This window comes from Protopterus annectens, chromosome 10.part0 (genome assembly GCF_019279795.1).
Source record: "Protopterus annectens isolate FY-2018-M chromosome 10.part0, PAN1.0, whole genome shotgun sequence".
In the NCBI taxonomy this organism is placed as follows: Eukaryota; Metazoa; Chordata; order Ceratodontiformes; family Protopteridae; genus Protopterus; species Protopterus annectens.
The window spans coordinates 668224841-668247645 of record NC_056744.1 but is presented as its reverse complement, the minus strand read 5'-3'; positions in this window follow the sequence as shown (position 1 = coordinate 668247645).

The window sequence follows — 22805 nt, the reverse complement described above, 5'->3', positions numbered from 1 at the left end:
TTTCTCTGCATTCCCACAAGCAACTTCTCCAGATGGCTTAAGCATGCAGCACTGCTACTTTTTAAGACCTCATGCACAATCCCTGGCAGCTCCTGGTGGGTGATGTAATTTCCATCTCCAGCATTACTCCCGGTGGGTAACAATATACCAGCTGCCCGGAAAATGCTACCTGATGTTTATGGCCCAGGTAGTGCAGGGTCTGCAGAGGCAGTACTGCCATGTCGGGTCCCAAATGTGCTGGGTGTTGGAGTGGCAGCCGGTGGAGGGGTAGCAGGTTGAGTCACAGCAGTTGGCCTACATCCCTGTGCTGAAAGACATTTTTTTCCACAAAAGTATTATATCAGAACAGTGTGATCACACATATATATATATAAAAAAGAGAGATAAGGGGTAGGGTGAAAGACAAAAAAATGATTAGAACCATTATTATGTGATATGCATTCATTATTACAGTTAACTTACTTTTACTATTATATTAGCTATAGATCTTTCTAAATCAAAAGTAGGATTGTGAATTTTAACAAAATACTCTTTGCAATATGCATATATTATATATATATATATATATATATATATATATATATATATATATATATACACTTTTAAAGATAATACAGACAAAGTTAACAACATAACATTTATGCCAATTTTGATGAAATTAAAATGAAAAAAAATTATATTTTTCAAATTAGAATGTATTGGTTATTAGTGGGAATTGAACCAACCAAATCTGAATGCACTATTTCACTTCCCACCTACAATTACCTTGAACTACAGAATAACACATACATGCTTGCTTTTATAGTTAAGGTATGCACGCTTAAGTTGCTAGTAATAAATAGATGAGGGGTCATTTTAATAAAATAATGTCCATTTGTGCTACATACATACCCCTTGCTTCTCTGAGTCTTTCAAAGTGTTCAGCATGTGCCACCCTGTTCGCTGAAATCTCTTGAGCAGCTGAAAAATAAGCAAGGGGAAAAAAAGAGACATAAGAGCATTATGCATACCAGCCTTGGCTGTCTCCAGCTTTCTACATGAGTTAATGCTGCTTTATCTGTATACTTACACAACTGTGGAATGTCAACAGTCCTAAACTCATCCAGTCACTGGTTGAGTTCTGCCTTCTTGCACCACTTCAGGTCATTATAATGATGCCTGCATTGCTCCCCAATGTGTGGAATGCCAGTTGCACTGGAGACAGCCTTGGCAAGACCTTTCCAAGCCTTAGACTTATATTGAGACCCAGTATAGTCTCCATGCAACAGCCTGCAGTTGTAGTGCTTTACAAGGGGTGCAATGATTATTCATGACTCTTTGAGCCCTGAATTGAGCACCATCCTTCCCAGCTACTGCCATGTCTGCACATGTCATCCAACAACAGTTAAAGTGTTTTCCTGCCAATTCAATATATCACATTTTACAGCCAGTGTGCACACCCACACAACCATGCCAACCTTGTTTGCACAATGGTGCATGGTGAGCAGCATTGCCAAAGAGAGAGGAATTCAGTTTATGAAATAGGAAGGTACTATGATAGCTGGCTTTTATTTATGACTTGTCTGCTGCTATACCTGACAAAAGTGTGTCCAGTGGTCCAGACTGATATGTTAAATGACCTGTCTTTTAAGAACTGAACTGGCAGGGGGATACATTTTATGACTTGGCACATATTTTGTTGGGCCTTATGCACTGATAAAAGTAATTTTTACAATGTGGGATTCAAACCTATATAAAATAGAGAATACATATACTTCCACATAGGTGTTTTTTCCTCACTGTCACAGAAAAAGTGTTTGTCACTCATGGTCATCAATTATATAGACACTTTAAAGTGGGAGAGGTGCTACACTTCAGTTAACCATGTATGTGTGTGATCCAATAAGGTCCTGGTTTATGCATTCTCATATGTGATGCAGGAGTAATATGTGACAATATACTGGAAATGCATATTCTGCTATTACTTTCAGAATAGATTTCTAAGTTCTGGGTCAGACCACGCAATATGTTCTGTTTTACAGATGTACTTGTGTTATGTGAGTTGTTTAGATGACTGTTAGTAAAGTATGAAGTCCCCACAGGGCAAAAAAATATTTTTAATTATAGAAACATAATTGTCATGACAACCCCAGCTACACATGTAATTCATATGATATCATGATAATGCTCAATCAACCTGCTATGCATAGTCATTGCAATGTATAATTATCTTCATATTGTTTTTTGGATATAAATTACTGTGGAACACAATTTAAAAATGGGGTGTGTTGGATTAGAACCCTGTCAGACCTGTAATGTAACCATGAAGCTACACCTCTTGCCACAGGAAAAGCTAGGATGCAGGTGTATTTATATACTCAATACTGTCTAGAGTGCTGAACACAGTGCAATCCAGCTTAGCGTGTTTGCACAAAGGACGGTGAAACAAGTAACATTGTTTCATTTTAGCATGTAACAATGTTTATTTTTTGTCTGCAGCAGTGACCCTATTTACGTACAGGTGAGCAATGCACAAATATTACAGGCGGAAGCTAATATACCTCATTATTTTATAGAATGATCATGATCATTTAGCATTAAAAAATGTGGGACTCTAACCACGGTCTTATGTATTATGTGGCTCAATGTCTTTACAAGGTCTGCTGCACACATTTGGTTTACAGGTGTAATTTATGCTGTCATTATTATCCTAGGTGCTGACCGATGTGCAATGCCACTAAGCATGATTAAGCTTCCTAAGGCAACTGACATTAATTTTTAAATATTTATGCATTTGACCATATTTGTGCTAAGCATACACCATGCAAATGATAATAAGAGAGAGAAAAAAAGTTAAACATGTTGTGTAATTACACAGCTCTGGATTTGAACTATCAGGCTAATGAAATTACAAAACACAGTTGGAATGTGGTATCGCTCTTTGAAACAGACACAGCTTTGCAACAGCAATCAAATCATGTGCATACAAGCAATTCATATTTCCTTTACAGTATTACTAGGACATGCACATGTACATTCCCATTTGCTTGTACATGTGACATATATTTAGCACAATGAGTGATCACACATACTATTTCTGAATGTGTTTCCACAAATTTTCAGATTGCAAGGCAAAGACAGAAAGATTAAAAAGATAGTAAGACACCCTTTATAAGGGATGCCAGCAATAACCTGTTCACCTGTCCACAGGACATGAAAGGCAGATGGAAGGAGTATTTCCAGCAGCTTCTGAATGAAGAAAACCCCACAAAAGCTGTACTTCCCCAGAAACAGCCTACAATGAGAGAAGAACAGGAGCCCACCTATTAGAAGTAAGAACAGCACTAAGGAAAATGAAATCAGTCAAAGCAGCAGGCTCAGATGAGGTCACAGCAGATATGATAAAGATGCTGGGTGAGATAGAAGAAAAATGGCTACTTAGGGTACTCACAGCAGGTTGGAGAGAAAGGCATATCCCAGATGACTGGAGAATAAGCATGCTTGTGCCAGTGTACAAGAACTAAGGGGATATCCACAACTTGTGGGCAGTACAGAGGCATCAAACTCCTATCACACTGTATGAAAGTTGTAGAGAGTGTTATTAAGCAGTGGATACACAGAGTAGAGCATTCAGATCTGGATGCAACACAACTGATGCGATGTTTGCAGTGAAACAGATAGTAGAAAAGAAGCTACAGATGAGGAAAGAGTCCAACTGGGCATTCCTAGACTTAGAGAAAGCATATAACAAGGTCCCAGGAAAGCTGATCAGGGCAGTACTGTGGTAGATCGAAGTCCTAGAAACATTTGTAGATTTAGTGCAGGCTATGTACAAGAACCCAATGACTCAAGTATGAACAGTGTTCGGCCTCGCAGAGGGGCTCCCAGTGGGAGTGGGTGTACACCATAGTTCAGCTCTGAGACAACTGCTGTTCATACTGGTGATGGACTACATTAGCAAACAGGTAGGGGACAGAGCAACAAAGTTACAGCATGCAGATGACGTGGCATTACAGGCAGACTCTGAGCAAGAACTTCAGCAGAGGATAGAGGAATGCAAAACTGAAGGCACGTGGCATGCAACTAAGCACATATAAGACAGTGGTAATGGCAGCAAATTGAGGAAATCAGAAGATGCTGAGAATCAAGACAGAAGGGAAGATAGTGGAACAGATAAATAACTTCAAGTATCTGGGAGGGGTGTTTGAGAAGAAGGGAAGTCTGAAAGAAGAGAAAGCTAGAATAAGAGGGGCTGCAGCTTAATTTCATAGAGTGTCAGGTGTAGTCCATGACAGAAGAATACCAAAGAAGCTGAAAAGTAAGATGTGTAAAACTTGTGTGACCAGTACTACTGAATGGTACAGAAACCTAGGCAGTAAAGACAGAGCAGATGAAGATGCTAGAGATGATGGAAATGAAGTGCCTGAGAAGGGTGGTAGAATTCACATTTTGGGACAGATGAAGAAATGAGACCATAAGAGCAGAAGCCAAAGTAGCTCCAATTGCAGAAAAGATCAAAGAGAACAGATTACGGTGGTTTGGACACATATGCACAAAAGCAGAAGACAGTCTGGTGAAGAAGATTTGGGACAGACAGGAAGAATGTAAGAGGAAACAAAGATGTCCAGCAAAGAGGTGTATGGATCATGTGAAAAAAGATCTGCAACAGTTAGGCATGACTGTTGAAGACGGCAGGAGTGTGTCCCTGAATCGAGAGAGATGGTGACAATTAACATGGTTCCCAGACGCTATGAAGAAAATGGGAAAAAAGGGGACTGCTGCTGCTGCTGATGATGATGATGATTTCCACAACTGCAGTTCTCTCTTCTCTTTGCATCGTGTTCATTTTTCCCTTATATCTTCTGTAATCTCAGACATGCATTCTAAAGTGCATTTTGTATTGTGCTCTTTTAGATGTATGATAAAAAGTACATGACAGTGACAAACATTTAACAGCACAAGCAGGAGAGTTTGGCATTTATTGAACAAAAACCGATAAATGTGTGATATATTATCTCATTGATAAGCTCGCTGAAGTCAGTTCCATACTTTGTAAGTATATCCTCAGTGACACACCCACTGCAGGAAAGGTTGTATGAACTGCTGCTGTGTTTTCCTTCTCTGTCAGACTAATCATTTACAGGTGCAAACCATTAGTAACTAACAGTGGTGTCGAGCATAAACTATGTTTACATCTGCTATACAAAATCAAAAGTTTGGTATTCACCAATTCTAATAAGTTCACACCTCATCTGCATCTTCACTATGCTCAGAGAGCTGAATCTACACCCCTGTAGCTAGGAAACTTGAAGGTGAGGAGATTTGTGTATTTGGACAAAACAGAAGTTAGATGTCCCTTTGAAAGTGATTTATTTGTGGAGAAGGCATCTAATTTGGATAAGGTGCACTTGTGTTATTCAAGTACTCTTTAGATTTTGTAAACTGTTAAAAATCTATTTTATATATCTGGGGAAAATGAAAGTTTTTATCTGCATGTACTTCTTATACTTCACTGTTGGCACAGGCATTTTTGGTAAGCATTTACATTCATCACAAGTATTATTTTTTAAATGTTTTGGTTTGACAATATTCTATGCTATTGGATAGAAATATAATGTATATATGCCACTGAAACAGGTGTTAAGCTTCTGACTTGGCCCAGGGCCACCTCCAGGGGACTGGTGCACACAGTGAGAAGTGACTGTCAATCATAAATTAACTTTTTTGTTGTAAATGTGTACACATTATAATAACTGTGTGGAAGGCATATATACAATTAATTCTGTGGTACTCATTGATTTGTACGAACCTTCATCTGTTTGTTGTTTTGGGAGTGGGGCAGCCACCTACCATTTTTGTGTTGCCAGAGCAAAAGTTGTGATTCAAGTGCTTTTATGATGACAATGTGTAGGCATCCTGATATTTCAGTGGAAACATGATACATTACTTAAGTGGTACTCCTTGGTTTGGACAAATCTTGTTTTGTGTGTGAATGGGAGATAGGACAACCACATAACCTTCAGTTTTACTAAATGAAAGCTTGTGTTTCCAGTACTTAATGTTGAGAAATGTGTACATAAGCAAGACATTATTTATGTGACATTTATGTGTTTTATCCTTCTCTGTTTTATATCACATAGGACAATGGCACCTAAGCCTACAAATCCATGTAAACCTCCTTTCAGTGACTCTGAAAATGAAGTCATGCTTCGGGTTTTCAGGTGCCATGGAGTGTTTCTGCTTGAGAGGAAATGGGCGTTTTTTTTTTTTCTGTACCTATTGTTAAATATTATAGTTGCTCATAATACATGGGTGTCAGTGGAGGGTCAGAGAAGTTTCAGTTTTAGCTATTTTTTATGGTTTACCTTCTCAATGCTGATCACATTATGATCGACCCCACTTCCACGAATACCAAAGTGCGACTGTTCAAAACATCGAACACCAAATGCCAGAACGGCAAAATTTCACCCCCTTTTTGACCCATGGTAGCACTGGTGTGGAGGTATGGCACGGTTGAAAATGTTAAAATTCTAATTTTATTCGACATTTGGAAGTTTTCATGGTTCTGGTTTCGCAGAAACGGTTTGATGATTTGGCCGGTCGATCATATGTGATTGACATTATGAAGGTAAACCATTTTTTACTGGACATATAGGTAACTGTGCATTTATTGTCCCCGAATGTTATTCACATTACTGTCCTTTCCTTGATTCATTTCTTTCAGGACCGTCTTACCAATAAAGTGTGGAGGCATCTGCATACAATAAGCTTAATGACCATTCTTTATCTGTGAAGTGGGTGTAATGAGTGTCTGTATTGCTGTATTATCTGAAATTGTGTGACCACTGTTATTATCATATAAATTGGTTTAATATTTAGTAATTTAGTTCCTATGTTTGTTGCTTATTATCACAGGTGATCCTGACAGTGGAACTGTAGGACTTGTACCACCTGATACTGGAGTATCGGTAGTGTCAGTTGATGATAGTGCCAAATAGAAGCACAGTCGGGGGTTGCAGATGTTGAATCTGACACTGAGGTTGTGACTCATCCATTCCCTGCATTTCCTTCAGACGCACTGAGTATCCCTATGTATACCCATTTCTTTTGAGACCTCAGATATTAGACAGGCCAAAGGTAACACACTTGATCAGGATAGTGTGGTTACTGCAGGCAGTTGACTCTCTCCATAGCCAAAGTGTGGGAAAGGTGCCATGCAGGAGTGTTGATAGGGGTGCACAGAAGAGTCCTGTTGTCCAACCTCTACACAATCCTGGCGTTTTATTATGTACCACTCAACATATGTTTAGGGCTGTCATGGAGGCACATGCATGTTCCACTAGGGCCTCCAAGGACACACTTAGCGTTCTAGATGTGGCACAGGCTAACACGTGAGACTGTCTCTGCCAAGTTGCTGATTCAATGGATAAGATGAATGACATGATGGAACAAGCAGTGTCTGTGATGGTATATCTGCTGGGAGGGGAACAGCATCCATGTGGCTGTAGGTCAACATCATCATCTGATTGGCACTACTTCCACTGTTCCATCAGTGTTTGAGGTGCCACACCTAGTCATGGAAGGCTACGGGGTCATGGACCTGGGCTTAGTTGTGAGGAGAACTCATCCAGTATTGATCATGTTTTGATAGAACCAATACATCTGAACATGGGCATAGACATGCAAAGCAACTCCTAGCAGAGCCATTTCTCATGGTCGGGGATGCTGACAATGGACTGATACCTCTAACATGCACGTCTCACACCTGTCTGACATGCCATGACGTACAGCTTGGTTGTGTTCATGCAGACACTCAAGTACACATTTCACACTGAGTGCCCATACAGACACACACACACACACACGCACACACACACACACACACACACACACACACACACACACACACACACACACACACACACACACACACACACACACACACACACACACACACACACACATATTATGTACATGAGGCATTTGTGAGGCTTGCAGGTCATTCTGTCTCACTGGTCATTTGCTAATTAATTGCATTTATGCTTGCCTGCCTTTCTTACTCACACACACTCACTACTTTTGTGTCAGCCTTGGTCTCCTGCCCCCCCCCCCCCCAAAAAAAAAAAAAAAACAACACTTTGTGGAAATGATGATAACTGTGCCATCACCTTGTTTCTATCTTTTGGATTCAGGGTTGCATATGTATTTTTTCTGATGCACATGATGCATAGCTGACTGAGTGCTTAGTATATATATATATATATATATATATATATATATATATATATATATATATATATATATATATATATGTGTGTGTGTGTGTGTGTGTGTGTGTGTGTGTATTAGTGATGCTATTTTGAAAATTGTACTACTTTCTTACAGCTTTTTTTCTGTTGTGAATAATACCTTGAAATCATTCACACATCAGTTTAGCTTATTTCTCCACTTGTGAGAATATAGGGATAATTACAGAAGTTGGAATTTTTTTTTGTATTGTGTGTATTTTTGATGCATGAGACCTATTAGCTGATAAACTGCAGACATCTATTGACATAAGTCAGTGCTGTCACATAATGATGTCATTGTTGGACAACTCACACACCTTCAACTTAGGTACATTTGCAAATAACAGTATGCAAGAATCTGCCAATTTGTTTTCTTACCCCTTTATTTTCCTGTTCCAGGTTCAACATTTACCTTGATAGTCCTGCAGTTACAACTGCTTTAGTTTGGGACTGATTCTGTGTGATGCTAGCAGTACAATTCATTGGTAATTAAAGGTTGCATGCATTGCCTGGTATCAATTTTACTGTATGTATATGCAGAGGATGAAAGCTGTACCCCTTAGGTGGTCAGTATGCATTATATCCTTTGCCTCTTGACCAGGACAAGGGCATATTGTGTGTGCCTTTGTCTACCTACAACCATAGTACTTGGTGGTTCACCCTCTGAGTCCTCACCTGTGTGTGGCTCTAGTGACATTGCAAATGGTGGTAGAATGTGTGCACCTACCCCTTGGTGTTTCTGTTACAGCTGTTTTTTCAGGATAATATTGGGTAGGATAGCATAGACAATGAAAATTTCAGCATAAGTACTGCGATCATACTGCAGGGTCCCCTGATGTATCTAGACATCAAAACTGTGACTTCAGCAGCCCAAACACATGCTATGTGATATTTCTTATTTGACTGTGTGCCTCATTATAGTGCTCCTCCATGGGTGTGTGTGCATTTCTGATGGGTGTCATCAGCCATGGTACAAGTGCATACCTTGCATCCCCTAGTAAATGGCTTTGTCAGATATCCCTTTGGAAAACCTCTGGTAGAGTTGAGAGTTGTGGCAGCTATGTCATAGTAATTGCCGAGGTTGCCAGCACATAGATTTAGAATGATTCCCTTAACATTACACAAGACCCTGAAGCTAATGGAGTGGAAGCCCTTTCTGTTTATGTAGACCCTTCCTTGTTCCCTGGGTGGTGGTCTGATCTCAAAGTGTGTGCAGTCCATGGCACCCTAGACTTGAGGGAAGTGTGCTATGGGATAGAAATCCTGCATAGTTGTATATCTGCCCCAAGGATTATGGAGAAAATGTATGTAGTCACCGGCATGCTGTATCATAGCATTCAGGAACCGATGTAGGATTATGGATGCTGACACCACAAGCATGTCCCCTGTTGGTCTCTGGAAGGTTCCTGTAGCTAAAATTCTAAGTGCTACACTACCCTGGTCTCCACAGGTATTGGTTTCCCCTTGGTTTGCCTTGCTGTCAATTGAGGATGACGGAGATTGCGGAGTTCCTGGAGTGTGTCTCTGTCTACCTTGTAGTTCTCTACTATTTCCACCTCATGCTGACCATGAAAATTTAAACAGGGTTTAAATACTCTTCTCCTTCTTGGCTGAGATCTGCTAGCAGCAGCAGCATAGAGTTGCACAAATGCATTCAGAAAATCAGCAGTAGCAGCCCCTAACACTCTTTCCATGTAGTGTTGTTTCCATGTCTGTATTCCAATAGGTTTTGGATTTTGAGGGTAAAACCTACACTGAGTGTACATGATTGCTTTATAGCTCTTCCTTCTTGGATTGGTTGATTAGCATGCAGTTTGGCTGCTTATGCCGTAATTAGCCTGCCATGATGTTTACCATGTTTGCACAGCTCTACACATGATATAGAGACATTTACAGAATACAAATCATTGCACTACTGTGTGTATGCATTTTAGCATCGCTCACACACAGTTTTACTGAGCCATGTACAATTTATTGAATTCAGCCCAATAGTGTTAGAAAGCCACAAAAGTCTAAAAATTTATCTAAGAAGACAGGGTGAGGAAGACTTTTAATCATTTAAAGAATCATGTTGTCTTACACCTTTAGCAGACAGTCTGAAAAAGCAGAAGCTGAAGGGGCTCACAGTAAAATATTGCAACCTGCAAATGCTATAAAACAAAGAATATTATAGTCATTGCAGCCTGAAAATTTGAATGGAAGTTTGCATGTCAGGGAGAAGAAATGAGTAGCAGAATTGAACAGAAAGGATCATTTAGTCAGAAGGTGATGTTTAATAACTCTGAGACACAGATAGTGCCACATAAGGAAAGAACGAAAAAAGGTCAGATAGTGTATACATAGATATGGAAACCCCTGAAGACAGCCTTGTGGAATATCTGTTGAGACAAAATCCAGCAACAGTGAAAGAAGAAAGAGGGTTCCGTGCATCAGGTTCATCAACAAAAGTAATATGAAAAGTTGAAAAAAGTAAAAATAGTAACCAGCATCAAAGAATACTAGTATGAGGTGCCTTTTCTAGAAGAAGAATTAGACATAGAGATCCCAATGCATGTCTTGGTGGTAGAGAAGGCAGTACCTTCTACATCTGTACATACTGAAATGGAGGCATCTCCAGAGTTGGCTGTCCTTTAGGCATGCCACTTTAAAGCTCAAACGGAATCTAACACTTTGAGCAGAGCAAGAGAAACTATAGCTAGAGCTGTGACAATAGAAACCAAGGAAGATGTTCCTGTGTCTTAACTGTACTTCATGTTACAAATGGTATGGTATACTGGAGAATAAGTAAGGACAGGAAAAGTAGCACCCCAACTACTGGCACCAAAGCCTTTCAGTCAAAAGATTAGCTCAGAGCCATGAATAACGGGGAGATCTAGGAAAAGATGCATTTAAATTATGGATCACAGCAGGAGTTTACTGGTGAGGAATAATGTAAGAAGTTTATAAGTTCTGTACTAGATGAAACACAACCCACTTGGAGGCGTTAAAAATCCTCTGATTTCAATGCCTATCATAGAGGAACCATTTGAACATATTGCTTTGGACATGGTTGGGCACTGGTAAAATCTAACAATGGGTTTCAAAATATTTTAGTTATTTTGGGCTATGCGGCTAAATATACTGAAACTATCCCCCTATGTAAGACTAACGCAAAAGCTATAGCTAGAGAGTCTAGTCTTATTATTTTCCAACGTAGGGATACTTAAGGAAATACCCACTGAATAGTGAACTCCATTTATGTCCAGAACAATGTACCAGTTGTGCCAGTGCTTTTAGGTTAACAATAAAAAATCTCACTTTCCATCTCCAGATAAATGGATTAGTAGTGTGTGTTTAACCATACATTAAAGTTTATGCTGAAAAAAGTTATTTACAAAGGCTGAATAAAAATAGAGCAGTTAATAACATGCCTCCTGTCTGCCATTAGAGAAATATTGTAAGCTTTGGCAAAATTCAGTGCATTTTAGTTACTATATAGCTAACACCCTTGTGGACTATTTGATATTCTGATGGAAATGTGGGAAGAAGGGAAATCCCTTTTAAAATTGCCATAGAATACTATACAAGCTGACAAGATAAGCTGAAAGTAGTGATTCCCATAGCCGAGGAACACATGGAAAGACCCTAAGCTACACCACACATGTATAACTGAAATGCAAGGACTAAGTAATTTAAAGCTAGAGATCAGGAATTAGTTTTGGTCCACTTAGCAGAAAATTCAATTTTTAATTAATGTCATTGCTGAAATGAAGCAATAAAGCAAATAAAGGATTTAAATGAGATAAAGTATACAGTTAGACAGACTGGCAAGAGATGACCCATACCAATATTTTGAAGCCATGAAAGGAAGCTTATACTTTCTGATTTTTTTTTTCTTGGGGCTGAAATATCCTGAAATATTGAGGCCACAATGCCTCATTAGCTAAATGAATGTATATATTACTATATTTCTTTTCTAATTGCAACAACATAAAAGTTTTATATTCTAAAAACACACGTTATCAGGTGTGTCTTGCAGAGCTGTACCTAATTAATTCTGCACCTAGTGTGATTCCCCTACCTGATGATGTAGCAATGAAACAATGGTGTAAATTAGTAGCAACTCTACTTCGTTGTTTATCCCCACCACCTCACACTTCAAAAACTCTTTAAAACCACATCTCATAAGCACCCGGCTTTGCCTATGCATAACCTAAAAACACTGCCTAAGCTCTGTGGAAAGCTGAAAGGCTTACTGCTTGCCTAATGTAAATGCTGCAGTTGTTTACTTCCAATATTTTCTTTATCCCTTTAATATGGGTACTTCATTTTAACATGGTGTATGTCATGACTCTCTTTGCTAATTGTATTTAGTCTATCAACTGCTGAGTTGTATCCTGTTTTACATTTTCTGTCTTACTAGCTGGATCTTTGCTGTTATAATGTGTTATTATCAGTTTTTCTACTATGTATTAAATTCTAGTATTTCTGTTAATATATGTGGTGCTTTTCTTCCCAGGCCTCCGCTGTAAATGGACCTGGTCCAGATGGACTGTCCCAGTTAACAGATGTAAAATAAAAATAAAAATAAATAAAAGTAAAATAAATATATATTTTGACATCATGTCATGGGTGTGGTCACAGAAGCAAACTGAGTAGACAGTGGAACTAAAATATCGGAGAATATAATCGTCACTGTTTTTCAAAGCTACTTGCATCTTTAACATTAGAAGCATAAGTGGAAATGAAATTAAATTGAAAACACTTACCAGAAGTGAAATTAAATGCAAAACAGAGATACTTGGAAAGTGCAGACAGACACTTTAAAATGAAGCATTACCTTCAGCAGAGTACAACATAATGAATTTGGGTACCAGATAGCATTAAATGCTAGTGTACACGGAATATTTACATGTTGCACTGATTTCCAGCTGGTCTAGTCACTCAAATGGAAAATTTAGTTGTAGTAGCAGTCAGTTGAAAATATTTGATTCAACACCATCATATAGTTTAATAATGTCCGGTGAACAAATACTTATCTAATCATTATAGATTCCTTGCAGATTGAAAGTCAGTTTAATAAACTACAAAAATTAATTATCTCATTCTTCACCGTAATAATGGAGACTTTATGAATATAGTTTAACATATTATTTCTGACTCTGTGAGAAAAGCAAAGGATTTAACTGTGAACCGAATGTTTTCATATTGTGCTGGTAGTCTTGTCAGACCTTTACACTGCAATTCTTTACATTTCCTTGATGGCAGATGGAGGTAATAATTTTGCCTAATATACTCTTTTAGTGTATTTAACATTCTACCTCCCTGTTAGTTATTCATCCCCATCAACTTTTCTCCAAATGCCCCAAGCCATCATGATTGCCTCCATAGAGTATGTCTTTGTCCTTCAGTCTGGTAATGCATGCCATTGGTCCATAACAATGTTGTGAGTAGAACTTTCAGAGACTGGTGAGTAGTGGACCACAACAACATGCTTCCTTGTCTCCCTTCTTCCTCCTTCTGATACCCCTATTCAGTATGATGTTGTTGTGTCTCCTTAACATGGTATTATCCACCATTAAAGTGTTAGCTGTCCACTGAGTTGGGTCATAAACACACCAGATTGACTTTGCAACCTTTTATTATATAACAAACAAAGACAACCAATAGTGATGCCATAAGTAATTCATACACAACATATCAACAAATACCATCAAACCATCACCTCAAGATGGTTGGCATACACCCTCCTGTTCCAACTGCCACCTCAAAGAAAACCAGGTGCGTATTCCTGCTACCTTGGATCTGGTGGGAAATGCATTGAACTCATACTTACAAGCCACATACCCCTTGACGTGGCCACCAGTCAAATCTGGGTACAACCTTTGGAGAGAACAGGGAGGAGCATGGGGAGGTGAAGCCATAAGGATGCCATCTGACCCTTCATGAAGGGTTAGGAGAGAGGGATGACATGCCTACTGATGGATTATGCAGGCAAGAACAGCAGCACTTCACTTAAATAGGGAGTGCTCACCTGCACTTACCCCCTGATGATGACTCACACTCAAGAACAACTGGCCATTACCTGGGTAAGTCATTGTTGTACAATGAGACTAGTCATAAAATACACCAAATTGACTTTGCGACCTTTTATTATATATCAAACAAGGACAGCAAATAGTGATGCCATAAGTAATTCATGTGCAACACATCAACAAATACCATCAAACCATTAGCTCAAGCCGGTTGGCGTACACCCGCCTTTACCGGCTGCCACCTCAAAGAAAACTAGGTTCATATCCCTGCTACTTTGGACCTGGTGACAAACCTGTTTAACCCATACTTACAAACCACATACCCCTTGACATGACCACTGGTCAAATTTGAGTCCAACTTGAGGAGAGCAGAGGTTGCTGAACAAAAATAAGGGGGAACACAAGAGGGGTGAAGCTGTAAGACCTCTACCAAATCGGCATGTCATGCCATTCCCCCTAAATCAACGGCCTCACAAATAAATTCTGGATTATGAAGGAAAACAAGTTAAGTTGAATAGCAACATGTGTATCCAAATTAAAGAAATCAAACCCCTTGTTATTTAAATGAACATTGTCCAAATCATAGAAATCAGGCTCCGGTCTGCCAGTATCACTGTGCTCAGTCACCTGAAAACCAATTTGACTAGCAGCCCATTTGACTCTGTGGTGTGACATCTTGCTCTCTCAATGGCACTTGGCCTTCTTGCTCCCTTCCAGTACAGTCTAGGGATGATGGTGGATCAAAAGAAAGCTACTTTCAGATATAGCTGCTGCAAAGTGTTCCATATCAGAGAAGATTCTGGACAACAATATCTTATTAGATTTTTGACCCAGATCATTTCCACCAAAGGGAATTATCACAATGCTGGACAAGGCTTATTCCATTGTAATCTTACACCACATGTCCCAAAATTTAAACCAACTAAGACCTGGGAAACCAAAAGAATGAGCTGTCCACCAGTTACTATGAAAAGAACTTGCATGACTAGCTGGGCAGGCCAAGGCTTGGAAGGATGGTCCCTGAATAAAGAAATGGCCCAAGAGCCAAATCACCTCCTTCCCTGCAAGAGAAATAAAACATTAATGCCTGATGTATCACAAAAAGGCATCAGAGACCCACCTTCTTATTCTTTGAATGAACTGCACAGATTGCCCTTCCATGGCCAAGTCTGAAGTATGAACTATCCGAAAGGAATGGAAGGAGTAACCTTGTGGGTGAATTCCTTTCCCTGCCAAGCTCTGCCTGAGAAATGCATTCATCACTAATAGGTTAAAAGATCTGACAGAGGCCTACATGAAAACCAACCCAACCTTTTCTCTAAGAGGGTAATATTAAATAACAAACTAATCCAGTGCATGGGGCAAGTGACTAGCCCTATGGTCTTGTCCAGATGAACCTGGAGTCTTGGATTATTTCAACCAAATCATGACAAACTCTCTGTGGATGATAAGATCCTCCCAACAAAGGTAAAAGAGAAGTTCATTGGCCCAGAAAGCACCTGCATACAAAGAGGTGAACAAAACAGCTATAAGAGACAATCAAGTAAAATTCATTAATGGTCCTGTAAACACCTTGAATAACAAGGGGAAGCAGTTTTTTCACAATAGGTTTTATGGCATCCTGATAGGGTCCCTGCACATACTCTAGTCTCTTAAGTATTCTTCCCACAACCCAATGCCCTGACATAGCCCGAAGGCCCAAAAATGTTCCAAACCTTCCCAAAGCTGCAATGTGTACTCTGAAGGTTTTAGGTGAATCCCCTAAGTGGATCTGACCAGTAAAAACTGCAGCAGCAACTGTACTGCCCAAGGCCTAGGGCCAGGGATGAAAAAAACTGCAGCGGCAACTGTACTGCCCAAGTCCTAGGGCCAGGGGTAAAAGACATGTAAAATGTCTTGAATACCTGCACGGAAGACAGATAAGCTTTCATAGTCCTGCTAGCCCAAGAATTCATCAAAACTGACAGTGTTAGTCTTCTTCCATTAGCAAAACACCCACTAGAACTAGAGTATCCTTTGAATCCGCATGCCTGGCCAAGCAGCAAAACATGGTGAATTGGAACTGTAAAATACTGTCAGGTATAGGATTAAGGTAACCAGAGACATGAACACAAGAAAATGACAAACGTATCAGTAGGCTCAGCAAAACTAAATGCCTGATAATTGAGTGAACCCACTTGAATCTGGAGGAAAGTTTCTTGAGAGTAGTGTAGTTTGCACAGTTTGGTGTCAATAAATTCATTGACTGAACTCCCCTCTGGTTGTGACAAGTGATGACTCAATCTGAAATCACCCTCTTGTTTCTTAGGAACCAGGCCAATGTGGTACATTTTTAATAAAGACTATGGCAATGATGAAAAGGGGTCAATTATCCTGCCACCCTGATGCTACTTCTCTATTAGCTTAGAAGCAATGTTTTTATATCCTTTGATGGATGACAAATTGTTAACTAACTTGGAATCTAAAGGGTCTGTGGAATGGATAGGAAAACATATAGTTCATAAGTTCATAGGTTTATAGGTGTTTACTAGGCTATTTTATTTATTTTATTTTATTTTTTATTTTACATTTGTTAACTGGGAAAGTCTGACTTGGAACGTGCCAATTTTCAGTGGAGGCCTGGGGAGAAATGCTCCAGACACATGTCTTTGTAATGGTCATGGTGATGGCTAACAAGGGCCTTTTTAAGCCTAGCCATGCATCCCAAATCTCTGAAAGTTCTAATACCCTTGATAAGTGTAAGCATGGCCCTGGGAAATGAATCATTTACAGGTTACATGTGTCCATTAGAGATGTAGGTGCTAAGCCAGGGATGAATTTCCTGTTTCCCATCCGATTGTTCAAGTTGCACTTGAATTGGGTTAGGGAGTAGCTCAGTTTCACATGGATGGGAAGCCTGTTCCATAGATTTGGTAGTCTCTAGGATATATATCAAGGACTGATCCCTGAGGGAATCCAATTGTGACTGGCCTCTTTGTAGAGGTGGACTCCCCAATTCTAACTTCCTGAGTCCTGTCTGTGAGCCAGTTGGCTATCTACCAGGTGACCTACAGGTTTGTACCTAACCTCTTGAGTTTGTCAACAATGACAAGTAGGGAGTTGTGTCAAATATCCTGGCCTGGTCAAGGTAGGCAGTGCGAATGATTTTGCCCTCATCCATTGCTTTGGTGACCTTCTCAAAGAAGTCCACCAGGCTGAGTAGGCATGATCTGTCCTTGACAAAATCAGACTGGGTTGGGTTCAATGTCTGGAGATTTACTATATCTTTACTGATCATTTCCGTGATAATTCTTTCCATGGCTTTACATATAAGACTAGTAAGACTTATGGGTCTGTAGTTTTTAGGTTTTGTAGATGGCATATCTTTGTGCAGAGGGATGACTGTTGCCTTTCTCCATTCATGAGGCATGAAGCCTGTTTGGAGGCTACAGTTAAATAGTAATTCCAGAAGCACTGACAGATCACGTTTCATGCTATTCAGAAGGCATCCTGGGATACTGTCTGTGCCCATTGATGCAGTGTTCTTGGTCTGAGAAAGACCATTAAGGACCTGTTCCCTAGTGATAGTAGGGGGAGTTATATTTGATGATATTCCCTGAGAAAAGGTTGAGGAGGAGAGAGGAGTAAAGTTGGAGCTGAATTTATCAGCCAGGAGGTTTGCTATATCTTCTGGCTCAGTATAGGTGGCTCCATTTACAATGAGCTCTGCACACAATTATGTATTGCCTTTGAGGTTGCGGACATAGCTAAAGAATGCTTTGTGGTTGTCCTTGGCCTTGGAGGCCAAACTTACCTCACATTTGCTTTTGGTAGACTTTATTTGTCCTCTGAGTTGTTTGTTTAGTTTGATGAGAGTGATTTTATCCTGTTGGGTGCTGCACCTCATAATTTTTGCCATGTTTTTTTTCCTCCTGTTTTACAGCTGATTGATTTTGTGATTCCACCAGGGTGGCTTGTTTTTTGAGTTAATTCTGTACTTCCTCCTGGTGGATGCAGCTGCCTCTGTGCAGCTATTAACATGCTTGTACAGGGTTTCTGTGAACAGCTCTTCATAGGCAGCATTGTTCTCAGGGTTTATGGGGGCTTGAAATTTTGGCAGGTTCTCACTTAATAGCAGGAGGTTAGCCTTAGAATAGTCCCTGAATATTCCATGGTTAGCTAGCGGTCCAGGTTTTATTTTTTTACTTCAAAGGAGACCATTTTGTGGTCTGACATTACCAGGGAAGGTATTATAGCAGGGAGTGTGCAGCACTTTCCCATATTAGTGAGGAACAGATCCAGTATGGTTGCACCCCTGGTTGGTGTATTGACCATCTGGTCCAGGGAGTTTGTGTTTACATAATCCAGGAATCTCTGTGCATATACGTTGGTGATGTATAGGATTCCCAGTTAATAGTGGGATAATTAAAGTAACCCATGAATATGGCATTGGTTTGGTTGGTTAGTGTTTCTAATAAGTTTAAATACATGGTATGTGTATCCTCGGTCATAGAGGGGGACCTATAGCTTGCAAGGAAGTGGTATTGGATTTTACCTATGGTAGTTTGAACATGGAGCAGCTCAAGTGCAATGTCTTGTTTGGCCAGCCTTGAAGAATATTTATTTTTGATGTACATAGAGACACCTCCACCTTTAGTCCCTGTCTGTGAAGTAGCTGGCCTAAATGTGTGGAAGACATTATAATGTTGCACTGTTGGTAAAGCCCTTAATAGAAATGCCTGCTGTCCTTTGTTCCAGGTAATCTGACAACAAACACGATATTCTGTCTGGATGGATGGGAAAATAAACCTGGTGTGGTACGTTCATTCCCCCTATCAAAGCCCCCTTTATATCCCCTAAAAGGTGGCTTGGCATGAAAGGAAGCATTACCTCTTTTACTGATCTCTCCATCTGTCTGAGATGCAGAAAAATTCAACCTGCCATTAGAAAGCAGCCCCCAACACCTGGAAGCAGGGTGACACTTCCCACAACCTGAGCACAAGTGGTTATATTTGCAGCCCAGCCAGGCACAATTTCCCTGATTAAATTCCCAACAAAACCTTATATCTTTTGAATTAACCACCCCTCCATCACTACCCATGGATAACTCCTTGTCCATTCTGCCATTCAGCCATATGTCAGGGTGCCTGGACTCCCACTTGAGGGAACTATCAAGGGCTTTTAGCTTCCTGAAGCACTGGTCCTAATTCAGCTGCCCTTATCCCCTTTTTACATGGTGAGCTACCCGTATAGCTACAAATTAAGCTAATAAAGGCAGCGCTTGGCTAGGATCCTTCTCAATGCTCATGCCCATAAACACCACAAAGCCCAGTGACCTTGAATCACAGTTCTTGACTGGAGATCTGGCTGAAGCTTTCTTCCCGATGGCAGCTAAAGCTGCCATCAGGTACTAGCTGGATGTGTTATCACCATTTAGAATGTGCTTTATCACTCCATTGTCCACTAAATCAACAATGTCCACAAACTCCCTTTTGAAAATTTTGTCTTTGACCATGGAGAGAAAATGTGCTGAGATATGAGAGACAGCTGCCTTGGAATATGCAAAGACAAGGAAGGCCATAGGGTACAAGAATTGCGGGATACAATCATCCGCATGAGGTGGAGCCTCCCTCTCTGAACTCATACCCTCCTCAGACTCTTATGGGAGTTAGGTAAAGGTAGCTGAACCCCTTGCTCAACCTCTGTACTTATACCACACCAGCCACCAAACCTAAAGAGGAAGCAAAATTTCTCTCTAAGGCTAAATCAAACAGCCAAACTCTACCTGCTTCAGGCAATGAATTTATAAAAATCTTCTAAATAATTGTTAGCAGAGTGCTGTCTATCACTATCATTAGACCCTGTAGCCCCCAAAGAGACATTACCTTTTGCTTCTGTAGCCATGTTGAATGAGCAAAAATGGATGACTTTGTGAATGGACGCATCTTTGAATGTCTTTCTCTGAGCCTTCTTAGCTGTGGCTGGTCCTTCAGCTGTTCCCTCATCTGGACTCAGTGATGGCCTCCTCCTAGCATGCAGGCTCTGAACAGCCATTCTTACTCGTTCTAAGTTAATTAGCAAACCTTGTTCTTCCTGCAATAGATGCAACTGTCTCTCATTAATAGACTGCACCGTGGCTTCACCTGAAAGATAAAAAGCATTAGCATGGAGGAGAATGAAAAAAAAGAGGGGGACATGGGAAAAGGGGGGACTGTGGCATACCAAAAACAACCCAAGCCCCCAATGAAATTAACAATCTGAAAGTTTGAGTGCTGTGCTGCTGTGGGGTTTTAGAATATGTAGCACTCCAGGATATTTTCCTCCTCTTCCCTTCCTAGGAATGCCACTGAGACTAAAACCAGATGAGCTGCTTTGAGAGTCCCAGAATGCTTTGCCATGACCTAACCAACCACTCTGTCAAACCAAGGATGTGCACCTAACAATGAAATGCTGTGGTAAATCATATGCACTACTGGATCTCCAAAATGTCATGCCCAAAACTTAAAGTTTGACACCAACATTACCACTTACTATAACCCATTGTACCCAAGATATGAGTAGACAACAACATATATTTTACCACATTACTACACACAACCCCTACTAACAAAAAACAAAATTTTGACTGACTTTCCTGAAATCATCCTCCTAATAACGAAACAAGGATATACATTCCCTATATTCCACCTCTAAACCAACATATTCTGATCAAACATTTTTCAAATTACACTACAGTATCCAGCAGTTAGTTAGATAATGAATTTAGATTATGTAAATCAGTAGAACAGACAATAAGTGGAAAAATGCATTTTAGGAAAGGCTAATAAATAACTCAAGATATCAGAAACTGTGGAACAGAAGGAACTTATTAAAATCACTTTACAGCAGTGTAAAAACAGTGACCGACTTCCACACATTGCTTGTACACTCTAGAAAGTCACTCAAAGAAAAAGTCTCCTGCTACCATGCATTTTCCAAAGGACATGACATCCAAAAGCCAAATGAATTTTATCTAGTGAATCCATTCCCCATTGCTTTGCCACAAAAATCCATAAATCTCAAATTTGTGAGGAAGAGAACAAACATATGAGGCACAAATATGGCCATTCTGTGAAGATCTGTAGAGCTGACAGGTATGCAGTCCTATTAAATAGATGGTTATCTATCAATACATATATACATAGAAACATACAGTATATCCATACCTGCATACATACCTACAAATATTTTAGTAATAGGCAATAAATCCCTTCTGGCCTACCCATTTACCAAATCAGTTGTTCTCATAAAAAATGTCCAGGCTGATCTCAATATATTCAAAGTAATTATTATTATTATATTTTAATATCATACAAGATTTAAATAAAAAAACAGCACTGCATGGATAACTAAGCAGCCACCACACACCTAGTAAGGCCTCACCATGACCTCCAACCTGGTTGTTGCCAGCTAACTCCATCTTCTGCCCAACAACAACATGACATGCTTGCTGATGGATTCTTCAGGCAAGAACAGCAGCACTTCCCTTAAACAGGGAGTGCTTGCTTGCACCTGCCCCCCCAATGACAACTCGCTGGCAATGGGCTGTTACCACTGCAAGTCATTGTCTCATCTGGCCTTTATAGAGAAGGACTCTAATACTTCTCATTTCTCATTGCATCTCTTTTCTCTGGCACTTGCAGAGCAGTATTATTTTTACTTCTTAGTTGCTGATTACTCTCTTGAACCTTTTACTGTACTTACACAGAAAGCGGATATGGAACAAGACTGATGTGAACCTGGCTTTCATTTAATATTTTCCTACCCACTTCATCCTTTTCACTCTTTCCTCTCCTCATACCAGTTGACTTATTCACCCGTTATGTCAATAACTCTGACTTCCAGCTACTTTTTAGATATGACCTCTTATTTCTTATTTCTTCTTCTAATTTCTCCTTTTCACTTCTTATAAGATCTAAGAATAAAAAACAAACAAAAATCTGGAACAAATAATAAAAATAAAATTAAACCGAACCAGACCCAAAAATAATGACAAAAACTTTTAATTCTGGGTGACTTTAACATTGACTGGTCCACCTGCAGTTCCCCTAAACCTACTAATCACGTAAATCTCTTTGGATTCTCACAATTAATAACCACTCCTACTAGAATCCACAAACCTAGCAGTAAGGAAACTACTCTTGACTGGATCCTTATTAACAGTCACCCTGAAATCTATACTCCAGGAACCCTTCCCGATGATATCAGCGACCATATGCTTACCTACATTATTAGACAAAAAGTCCATATCCCAAATAACCTTAATCTCAAAACCTCCCGCTCAAAAAAATTCTTTAATCCAGACAGCTTCCTAAATGAACTGCAAGCTTGTGACTGGTCACCACTGACCCATCTTGAACTTGATGAGGGTGTGACCTACTTTAACAATACCTTTCTTCAAATCATAGATTACCATGCACCTTATCACTCTATTAGAATAAGAACCAAATCTGCCCCATGGCTCACAAAACAAACTAGGCAAAAGAGGCTCCTCAGAAATAAAATC